Below are 12,193 nucleotides of genomic sequence, written 5' to 3' on the forward strand. Positions count from 1 at the left end.
TTACTGAACAGTGGAAAGTATGTCGGGGTGTGACGGTTACTGTACAGGGGGAGGTATGACAGGCCGTGATGGTTACTGTACAGTAGGAGGTATGTCGGGCCGTGTTGTTAACCGTACAGTGGGAGGTATGTCGGGCCGTGATGGTTACTGTACAGTGGGAGGTATGTCGGGGTGTGATGGTTACTGTACAGTGGGAGGTATGTCGGGGCGTGACATTTACTGTGCAGTGGGAGGTATGACAAGCCGTGGTGGTTACTGTACAGTGGGAGGTATGTCGGGCCGTGTTGGTAACTGTACAGTGGGAGGTATGTCGGGCCGTGATGGTTACTGTACAGTGGGAGGTATGTCGGGGCGTGACATTTACTGTGCAGTGGGAGGTACTTCGCGCCATGATTGTTACTGTACAGTGGGAGGTATGTCACGCCGTGATGGTTACTGTACAGTGGGAGGTATGTCGGGGTGTGATGGCTACTGTACAGTGGGAGGTATGTCGGGACGTGATGGTTACTGTACAGTGGGAAATATGTCGGGCCGTGATGGTTAATATACAGTGGGAGGTATGTCGGGCCGTTATGGTTACTGTACAGTGGGAGGTATGTCGTTGTGTGACGGTTAATGTACAGTGGGAGGTATGTCGGGCCATGTTGCTTACGGTACAGTGGGAGGTATGTCTGGCTGTGGTTGTTACTGTACAGTGGGAGGTATGTTGGGCCGTGATGGTTACTGTACAGTGGGAGGTATGTCGGGCCGTGATGGTTACTGTACAGTGGGAGGTATGTCGGTCCGTGATGGTTACTGTACAGTGGGAGGGATGTCGGGGTGTGATGGTTACTGTACAGTGGGAGGTTTGTCGGGCCATGATGGTTCCTGTACAGTGGGAGTATGTCGCGGTGTGATGGTTACTGTACAGTGGGAGGTATGTCCGGCCGTGATGGTTACTATACAGTGGGAGGTATGTCACGCCGTGATGATTACTGTACAGTGGGAGGTATGTCGGGCCGTGATGGTTACTGTACAGTGGGAGGTATGTCGGTCTGTGATGGTTATTGTACAGTGCGAGTTATGTCGGGTCGTGATGGTTACTGTACAGTGGGAGGTATGTCGGGCCGTGAGGGTTACTGTACAATGGGAGGTTTGTCGGTCCGAGTGGATTACTGTACAGTGGGAGGAATGTCGCACCGTGATGGTTACTGTACAGTAGGAGGTATGTCGGTCCGTGATGGTTACTGTATCGTGGGAGGTAAGTCAGGCCGTGATGGTTACTTTACAGTGGGAGGTATGTCACGCCATGATGGTTACTGTACAGTGGGAGGAATGTCGGGCCGTGATGGTTACTGTGCAGTAAGAGGTATGTCGGGGTGTGATGGTTACTGTACAGTGGGAGGTATGTCGGGCCGTGATGGTTACTGTACAGTGGGAGGAATGTCGGGACGTGATGGCTATTGTACAGTGGGAGGAATGTCGGGCCGTGATGGTTACTGTACAGTGGGAGGAATGTCGGGGTGTAATGGTTACTGTACAGAGAGAGGTATGTCGGGGTGTGATGGTTACTGTACAGTGGGACGTATGTCGGGGTGTGATGGTTACTTTACAGTGGGAGTTATGTCACGCCATGATGCTTACTGTACAGTGGCAGGATTGTCGGGCCGTGATGGTTGCTGAAACAGTGGGAGGTATATCGGGGTGTGATGGTTACTGTACAGTGGGAGGTATGTCGGGGTGTGAACGTTACTGTACAGTGGGAGGTATGTCGGGGTGTGATGGTTACTGTACTGTGGGAGGTATGTCGTGCCGTGACGTTTACTGTACAGTGGGAGGTATGTCGGGCCGTGACGGTTACTGTACAGTGGGAGGTATGTCCCGCCGTGATGTTTACTGTACAGTGGGAGGTCTGTCGGGGTGTGACAGTTACTGTACAGTGAGAGTTATGCCGGGATGTGATGGTTACTGTACAGTGGGAGGTATGCCGGGATGTGATGGCTGCTGTACAGTGGGAGGTATGTCGGGCCGTGATGGTTACTGTACAGTGGGAGGTATGTCGGTGTGTGCTGGTTACTGTACAGTGGGAAGTATGTCGGGGTGTGATGGTTACTGTACAGTGGGAGGTATGTTTTTGGGCGTGTTGGTTACGATACAGTGGGAGGTATGTCTGGCTGTGGTGGTTACTGTACAGTGGGAGGTATGTCGGGCCGTGATGGTTACTGTACAGTGGGAGGTATGTCGCGGTGTGATGTTTACTGTGCAGTGGGAGGTATGTCGCGCCATGATGGTTACTGTACAGTGGGATGTATGTCACGCCGTGATGGTTACTGTACAGTGGGAAATATGTCGGGCCATGATGGTTAATATACAGTGGGAGGTATGTCGGTCCGTGATGGTTACTGTACATTGGGAGGTATGTCGGGCCGGGTTGGTTACGGTACAGTGGGAGGAATGTCTGGCCTTGGTGGTTACTGTACAGTGGGAGGTATATCGGGCCGTGATTGTTACTGTACAGTGGGAGGTATGTCAGGCCGTAATGGTTACTGTACAGTGGGAGGTATGTCGTGCCATGATGTTTACTGTGCAGTGGGAGGTATGTCACGCCATGATTGTTAATGTACAGTGGGAGGTATGTCACGCAGTGTCGGTTACGGTACAGTGCGAGGTATGTCGGGGTGTGACGGTTAATGTACAGTGGGAGGTATGTCAGGGTGTGACGGTTACTGTACAGTGGGAGGTATGTCGGGCCGTGTTGGTTACTGTACAGTGGGAGGTATGTCGGGCCGTGTTGGTTACTGTACAGTGGGAGGATTGTCTGGCCGTGGTGGATCCTGTACAGTGGGAGGTATGTCGGGCCGTGATGGTTACTGTACCATGGGAGGTATGTCGGGCTGTGATGGTTACTGTACAGTGGAGGTATGTCAGGCCGTGATGGTTCCTGTACTGTGGGAGGTATGTCGGTCCGTGATGGTTACTGTATATTGGGAGGGTTGTCGGGGTGTGATGGTTACTATACAGTGGGAGGAATGTCGGGGTTTGATGGTTACTGCACATGGGCAGGTCTGTCGTGGTGTGATGGTTACTGTACAGTGGGAGGTATGTCGGGGTGTGATGGTTACTCTGCAGTGGGAGGTTTGTCGGGCTGTGATGGTTACTTTACAGTGGGAGAGATGACGGGGTGTGATGGTTACTCTGCAGTGGGAGGTATGTCGGGCCGTGTTGGTTACTGTACAGTGGGAGGTATGTCGGGCCGTGTTGGTTACTGTTCAGTGGGAGGTATGTCGGTGTGTGATGGTTACTGTACAGTGGGAGGTATGTCGGGCCGTGATGGTTACTCTCCCGTGGGAGGTATGTCGGGGTGTGATGGGTATTGTACAGTGGGAGGTATGACAGACCGTGATGGTTACTGTACAGTGGGAGGTATGTCGGGCCGTGTTGTTAACCGTACAGTGGGATGTATGTCACGCCGTGATGGTTACTGTACAGTGGGAGGTATGTCGGGGTGTGACGGTTAATGTACAGTGCGATGTATGTCAGGGTGTGACGGTTACTGTACAGTGGGAGGTATGTCGGGATCTGTTGGTTACTGTACAGTGCGAGGTATGTCGGGCCGTGACGGTTACTGAACAGTGGGAGGTATGTCGGGGTGTGACGGTTACTGTACAGTGGGAGGTATGTCGGGCCGTGATGGTTACTGTACAGTGGGAGGTATGACGGGGTGTGATGTTTACTGTGCAGTGGGAGGTCTGTCGCGCCATGATTTGTACTTTACAGTGGGAGGTATGTCAAGCCGTGATGGTTACTGTACAGTGGGAAATATGTCGGGCTGTGATGTTTAATATACAGTGGGAGGTATGTCGGGCCGTGATGGTTCCTGTACTGTGGGAGGTATGTCGGTCCGTGATGGTTACTGTATATTGGGAGGGATGTCGGGGTGTGATGGTTACTATACAGAGGGAGGAATGTCGGGGTGTGATGGTTACTGCACAGGGGCAGGTCTGTCGGGGTGTGATGGTTACTGTACAGTGGAAGGTACGTCGGGGTGTGATGGTTATTGTACAGTGGGAGGTTTGTCGGGCCGTGATGGTTACTGTACAGTGGGAGGTATGTCGGGCTGTGATGGTTACTGTACAGTGGGAGGTATGTCGGGCTGTGATGGTTACTGTACAGTGGGAGGTATGTCGGGCCCTGATGGTTACTGTACAGTGGGAGGTATGTCGTGCTGTGATGGTTACCTTACACTGGGAGGAATGTCGGGCCGTGATGGTTACTGTACAGTGGGAGGTATGTCGGGCCGTGACGGTTACTGTGCAGTGGGAGGTATTTCGGGCTGTGATGGTCACATTTCAGTGGGAGATATGTCGGGCCATGATGGTTACTGTACAGTGGGAGGTTTGTCGGACCGTGTTGGTTACTGTACAGTGGGAGGAATGTCCGGCCGTGATGGTTACCTTACACTGGGAGGAATGTCGGGCCGTGATGGTTACTGTACAGTGGGAGGAATGTCCGGCCGTGATGGTTACTGTACAGTGGGAGGAATGTCCGGCCGTGATGGTTTCTGTACAGTGGGAGGAATGTCCGGACGTGATGGTTACAGTACAGTGGGAGGAATGTCGGGCCGTAATGGTTACTGTACAGTGGGAGGTACGTCGGGGTGTAATGGTTACTCTGCAGTCGGAGGTATGTCGAGGTGTGATGGTTACTTTACAGTGGGAGGTATGTCACGCCATGATGCTTACTGTAGAGTGGGAGGAATGTCCGGCCGTGATGGTTACTGTACAGTGGGAGGTATGTCGGGGTGTGATCGTTACTGTACAGTGGGACGTATGTCGGGGTGTGATGGTTACTGTACAGTGCGAGGTATGTCGGGCCGTGATGGTTACTGTACTGTGGGAGGTATGTCGTGCCGTGATGTTTACTGTACAGTGGGAGGTATGTCACGCTGTGATGGTTACTTTTCAGTGTGAGGTATGTCGGTGTGTGACGGTTAATGTACATTGGGAGGTATGCCGGGGTGTGTCGGTTAATGTACAATGGGAGGTATGTCTGGCCGTGATGGTTACTGTACAGTGGTAGGTATGCCGGGCCGTGTTGGTTACTGTACAGTGGGAGGTGTGTCGTGCCATGATGGTTACAGTACAGTCGGAGGTATGTCGGGCCGTGATGGTTACTGAACAGTGGGAGGTATGTCGGGCCGTGATGGTTACTGTTCAGTGGGAGGTATGTTTTGGGGCGTTTTGGTTATGGTACAGTGGGAGGTATGTCGGGCCATGATGCTTACTGTTCAGTGGGAGGAATGTCGGTGTGTGATGGTTAATGTACAGTGGGAGGTATGTCACGCCGTGATGGTTACTGTACAGTGGGATATATGTCGGGCCGTGATGGTTACTTTACAGTGGGAGTTATGTCGGGCTGTCATGGTTACTGTACAGTGGGAGGTATGTCCGGCTGTGATGGTTACTGTACAGTGGGAGGAATGTCGAGCCGTGATGGTTACTGTACAGTGGGAGGAATGTCGGGCCGTGATGGTTACTGTACAGTGGGAGGTATATCGGGCTGTGATGGTTACTGTACAGTGGGAGTTATGTCGGTCCGTGATGGTTACTGTATATTGGGAGGGATGTCGGGGTGTGATGGTTACGATACAGTGGGAGGAATGTCGGGGTTGATGGTTACTGCACATGGGCAGGTCTGTCGGGGTGTGATGGTTACTGTACAGTGGGTGGTATGTCGGGCTGTGATGGTTACTGTACAGTGGGAGGTATGTCGGGGTGTGATGGTTACTCTGCAGTGGGAGGTTTGTCGGGCTGTGATGGTTACTTTACAGTGGGAGGTATGTTTTGGGGCGTTTTGGTTACGGTACAGTGGGAGGTATGTCGGGCCATGATGTTTACTGTGCAGTGGGAGGAATGTCGGTGTGTGATGGTTAATGTACAGTGGGAGGTATGTCACGCCGTGATGGTTACTGTACAGTGTGATATATGTCGGGCCGTGATGGTTACTTTACAGTGGGAGTTATGTCGGGCTGTCATGGTTACTGTACAGTGGGAGGTATGTCCGGCTGTGATGGTTACTGTACAGTGGGAGGAATGTCGGGCCGTGATGGTTACTGTACAGCGTGAGGTATGTCGGGCCGTGATGGTTACTGTACAGTGGGAGGAATGTCGGGCCGTGATGGTTACTGTACAGTGGGAGGTATATCGGGCTGTGATGGTTACTGTACAGTGGGAGTTATGTCGGTCCGTGATGGTTACTGTATATTGGGAGGGATGTCGGGGTGTGATGGTTACGATACAGTGGGAGGAATGTCGGGGTTGATGGTTACTGCACATGGGCAGGTCTGTCGGGGTGTGATGGTTACTGTACAGTGGGTGGTATGTCGGGCTGTGATGGTTACTGTACAGTGGGAGGTATGTCGGGGTGTGATGGTTACTCTGCAGTGGGAGGTTTGTCGGGCTGTGATGGTTACTTTACAGTGGGAGGGATGTCGGGGTGTTATGGTTACTCTGCAGTGGGAGGATTGTCGGGCCGTGATGGTTACTGTACAGTGGGAGGTATGTCGGACTGTGATGGTTACTGTACAGTGGGAGGGATGTCGGGGTGTGATGGTTACTGTACAGTGGGAGGTATGTCGGGGTGTGATGGTTACTGTACAGTGGGAAGTATGTCGTGCCGTGATGTTTACTGTACAGTGGGTGGTATGTCGCGCCATGATGGTTACTGTACAGTGGGAAGTATGTCGTGCCGTGATGTTTACTGTACAGTGGGAGGAATGTCCGGCCGTGATGGTTACTGTACACTGGGAGGAATGTCGGGCCGTGATGGTTACTTTGCAGTGGGAGGTATGTCACGCCATGATGGTTACGGTACAGTGGGAGGAATGTCCGGTCGTGATGGTTACAGTACAGTGGGAGGAATGTCCGGCCGTGATGGTTACTGTACAGAGGGAGGTAAGTCGGGGTGTAATGGTTACTGTACAGTCGGAGGTATGTCGAGGTGTGATGGTTACTTTACAGTGGGAGGTATGTCACGCCATGATGCTTACTGTACAGTGGGAGGAATGTCAGGCCGTGATGGTTACTGTACAGTGGGAGGTATGTTTTGGGGCGTTTTGGTTACGGTACAGTGGGAGGTATGTCGGGCCATGATGGTTACTGTGCAGTGGGAGGAATGTCGGTGTGTGATGGTTAATGTACAGTGGGAGTTATGTCACGCCGTGATGGTTACTGAACAGTGGGAGATATGTCGGGCCGTGATGGTTAATGTACAGTGGGAGGTATGTCACGCCGTGATGGTTCCTGTACAGTGGGAGATATGTCGGGCCGTGATGGTTAATTTACAGTGGGAGTTATGTCGGGCTGTGATGGTTACTGTTCAGTGGGAGGAATGTCCGGCCGTGATGGTTACAGTACAGTGGGAGGAATGTCGGGCCGTGATGGTTACTGTACAGTGGGAGGTACGTCGGGGTGTAATGGTTACTGTACAGTCGGAGGTATGTCGAGGTGTGATGGTTACTTTACAGTGGGAGGTATGTCACGCCATGATGCTTACTGTACAGTGGGAGGAATGTCAGGCCGTGATGGTTACTGTACAGTGGGAGGTATGTTTTGGGGCGTTTTGGTTACGGTACAGTGGGAGGTATGTCGGGCCATGATGGTTACTGTGCAGTGGGAGGAATGTCGGTGTGTGATGGTTAATGTACAGTGGGAGGTATGTCACGCCGTGATGGTTCCTGTACAGTGGGAGATATGTCGGGCCGTGATGGTTAATTTACAGTGGGAGTTATGTCGGGCTGTGATGGTTACTGTACAGTGGGAGATATGTCGGGCTGTGACGGTTACTGTACAGTGGGAGGAATGTCGGGCCGTGATGGTTACTGTACAGTGGGAGGAATGTCGGGCCGTGATGGTTACTGTACAGTGGGAGGTATATCAAGCTGTGATGGTTACTGTACAGTGGGAGTTATGTCGGGCTGTGATGGTTACTGTACAGTGGGAGGTATGTCGGGCTGTGATGGTTACTGTACAGTGGGAGTTATGTCGGGCTGTGATGGTTACTGTACAGTGGGAGGTATGTCGGGCCGTGTTGGTTACTGTACAGTGGGAGGTATGTCGGGGTGTGATGGTTACTGTACAGTGGGAGGTATGTCGGGCCGTGTTGGTTACTGTACAGTGGGAGGTATGTCGGGCCGTGACGGTTACTGAACAGTGGGAGGTATGTCGGGCCATGATGGTTGCTGTACAGTGGGAGTTACGTCGGGGTGTGATGGTCACATTTCAGTGGGTGATATGTCGGGCCATGATGGTTACTGTAAAGTGGGAGGTATGTCGGGCCGTGTTGGTTACTGTACAGTGGGAGGTATGTCAGGCCGTGACGGTTACTGAACAGTGGGAGGTATGTCGGGCCGTGATGGTTGCTGTACAGTGGGAGGTATGTCGGGGTGTGTTGGTTACTGTACAGTGGGAGGTATGTCTGGCCGTAGTGGTTACTGTACAGTGGGAGGTATGTCGGGCCGTGACGGTTACTGTACAGTGGGAGGTATGTCGGTCCGTGATGGTTACTGTATATTGGGAGGGATGTCGGGGTGTGATGGTTACTGCACAGGGGCAGGTCTGTCGGGGTGTGATGGTTACTGTACAGTGGGAGGGATGTCGGGGTGTGATGGTTACTGTACAGTGGGAGGTCTGTCAGGCCGTGATGGTTACTGTACAGTGGGAGGTATGTCGGACTGTGATGGTTTCTGTACAGTGGGAGGGATGTCGGGGTGTGATGGTTACTGTACAGTGGGAGATATGTCGGGCCGTGATGGTTACCGTACAGTGGGAGGTATGTCGGGGTGTGATGGTTATTGTACAGTGGGAAGTATGTCCGGCCGTGTTGGTTACTGTATAGTGGGAGGAATGTCCGGCCGTGATGGTTACTGTACACTGGGAGGAATGTCGGGCCGTGATGGTTACTGTACAGTGGGAGGTATGTCACGCCATGATGGTTACTGTTCAGTGGAAGGAATGTCCGGTCGTGATGGTTACTGTACAGTGGGAGGAATGTCCGGCCGTGATGGTTACTGTACACTGTGAGGAATGTCGCGCCGTGATGGTTACTTTGCAGTGGGATGTATGTCACGCCATGATGGTTCCTGTTCAGTGGGAGGTATGTCGGGCCGTGATGGTTACTGTACAGTGGGAGGAATGTCGGGCCGTGATGGTTACTGTACAGTGGGAGGTACGTCGGGGTGTAATGGTTACTGTACAGTCGGAGGTATGTCGAGGTGTGATGGTTACTTTACAGTGGGAGGTATGTCACGCCATGATGCTTACTGTACAGTGGGAGGTATGTCGGGGTGTGATGGTTACTGTACAGTGGGAGGAATGGCGGGCCGTGATGGTTACTGTACAGTGGGAGGTATGTTTTGGGGCGTTTTGGTTATGGTACAGTGGGAGGTATGTCGGGCCATGATGGTTACTGTGCAGTGGGAGGAATGTCGGTGTGTGATGGTTAATGTACAGTGGGAGGTATGTCACGCCGTGATGGTTACTGTACAGTGGGAGATATGTCGGGCCGTGATGGTTAATTTACAGTGGGAGTTATGTCGGGCTGTGATGGTTACTGTACAGTGGGAGGTATGTCGGGCTGTGACGGTTACTGTACAGTGGGAGGAATGTCGGGCCGTGATGGTTACTGTACAGTGGGAGGAATGTCGGGTCGTGATGGTTACTGTACATTGGGAGGTATATCAAGCTGTGACGGTTACTGTACAGTGGGAGTTATGTCGGGCTGTGATGGTTACTGTACAGTGGGAGGTATGTCGGGCTGTGATGGTTACTGTAGAGTGGGAGGAATGTCGGGCCATGATGGTTACTGTACAGTGGGAGGTATGTCGGGGTGTGATGGTTACTTTACAGTGGGAGGTATGTCACCCCATGATGGTTACTGTACAGTGGGAGTAATGTCGGACCGTAATGATTGCTGTACAGTTGGAGGTTTGTCGCGGTGTAATGGTTGCTGTACAGTGGGTGGAATGTCGGGGTGTGATTTTGACTGTACAGTGGGAGGTATGTTGGGGTGTAATGGTTAACGTACAGTGCGAGGTATGTCGGGCCTTGATGGTTACTGTACAGTGGGAGGTATGTCGGGCCGTGATGTTTACTATACAGTGGGAGGTATGTCAGGCCGTGATGTTTACTGTACAGTGCGAAATAAGTCGGGCCGTGATGGTTACTGTACAGTGGGAGGTATGTCGGGGTGTGATGGTTACTGTACAGTGGGAGGTATGTCGGGCCGTGTTGGTTACTGTACAGTGGGAGATATGTCGGGCCATGATGGTTGCTGTACAGTGGGAGGTATGTCGGGCCATGATCGTTACTGTACAATAGGAGGTTTGTCGGGGTGTGATGGTTACTGTACAGTGGGAGGTATGTCGGGCCGTGATAGTTGCTGTACAGTGGGAGGTATGTCGGGGTGTTATCGTTACTGTACAGAGGGAGGTATGTCGGGGCGTGATGGTTACTGTACAGTGGGAGGTATGTCGGGCCGTGATGGTTACTGTACAGAGGGAGGTATGTCGGGCCGTGTTGGTTACTGTATAGTGGGAGGTATGTCGGGCCGTGATGGTTACTGTACAGTGGGAGGTATGTCGCGCCGTGATGGTTACTGTACAGTGGGAGGTATGTCGCGCCGTGATGGTTACTGTACAGTGGGAGGTATGTCACGCCGTGATGATTACTGTACAGTGGGAGGTATGTCGGGCCGTGATAGTTGCTGTCCAGTGGGTGGTATGTCGGGGTGCGATCGTTACTGTACAGTGGGAGGTATGTCGGGGTGTGATGGTTACTGTACAGTGGGAGGTATGTCGGGCCGTGATGGTTACTGTACAGTGCGAGGTGTGTCGGGCCGTGATGGTTACTGTACAGTGGGAGGTATGTCGGGCCATGATGTTTACTGTACAGTGGGAGGTATGTCGGGCCTTGACGGTTACTGAACAGTGGGAGATATGTCGGGCCATGATGGTTACTGTACAGTGGGAGGTATGTCGGGGTGTGATGGTTAATGTTCAGTGGGAGGTATGTCGGGGTGTGATGGTTACTGTACAGTGGGAGGTATGTCGGGCCGTGACGGTTACTGAAGAGTGGGAGGTATGTCGGGCCATGATGGTTACTGTACAGTGGGAGGAATGTCGGTCCGTGATGGTTACTGTACAGTGGGAGGTATGTCACGCCGTGATGGTTACTGTACAGTGGAAGGTATGTCACCCCGTGATGGTTACTGTACAGTGGGAGGCATGTCGGGCTGTGATGGTTACTGTACATTGGGAGGTAGGTTGGGCCGTGACGGTTACTGAACAGTGGGAGGTATGTCGGGGAGTGACGGTTACTGTACAGTGGGTGGTATGTCGGGCCGTGATGGTTACTGTACAGCATGAGGTATATCGGGTCGTGTTGTTTACTGTACACTGGGAGGTATGCTGGGGTGTGATGGTTACTGTACAGTGTGAGGTATATCGGGGTGTGATGGTTACTGTACAGTGGGAGGTATGTCGGGCCGTGTTGGTTACTGTACAGTGGGAGGTATGTCGGGGTGTGATGCTTACTGTACAGCGTGAGGTATGTTGGGCCGTGATGGTTACTCTACAGTGTGAGGTATGTCGGGGTGTGACGGTTACTGTACAGTGTGAGGTATGTCGGGTTGTGATGGTTACTGTACAGTGTGAGGTTTGTCGGGATTTGATGGTTACTGTACAGTGGGAGGTATGTCGGGCGGTGATGGTTTCTGTACAGTGGGAGGTATGTTTTGGGGCGTTTTGGTTACGGTACAGTGGGATTTATGTCTGGCCGTGATGTTTACTGTACAGTGGGAGGTATGTCCATCCGTGTTGGTTACTGAACAGTGGGAGGTATGTCGGGCCGTGATGGTTACTGTACAGTGAGAGGTATGTCGGGGTGTGGTGTTTACTGTGCAGTGGGAGGTATGTCGCTCCATGATTGTTACTGTACAGTGGGAGGTATGTCACGCCGTGATGGTTACTGTACAGTGGGAATTATGTCGGGTTGTGATGGTTACTTTACAGTGGGAAATATGTCGGGCCGTGATGGTTACTGTACAGTGTGAGGTATGTCGTTGTGTGATGGTTACTGTACAGTGGAAGTTATGTCTTTGTGTGACGGTTAATAAAACAGTGGGAGGTATGTCGGGGTGTGATGGTTGCTGTACAGTG

The sequence above is a fragment of the Chiloscyllium punctatum genome, chromosome 30, assembly GCF_047496795.1.
Source record: "Chiloscyllium punctatum isolate Juve2018m chromosome 30, sChiPun1.3, whole genome shotgun sequence".
Lineage (NCBI taxonomy): Eukaryota > Metazoa > Chordata > Chondrichthyes > Orectolobiformes > Hemiscylliidae > Chiloscyllium > Chiloscyllium punctatum.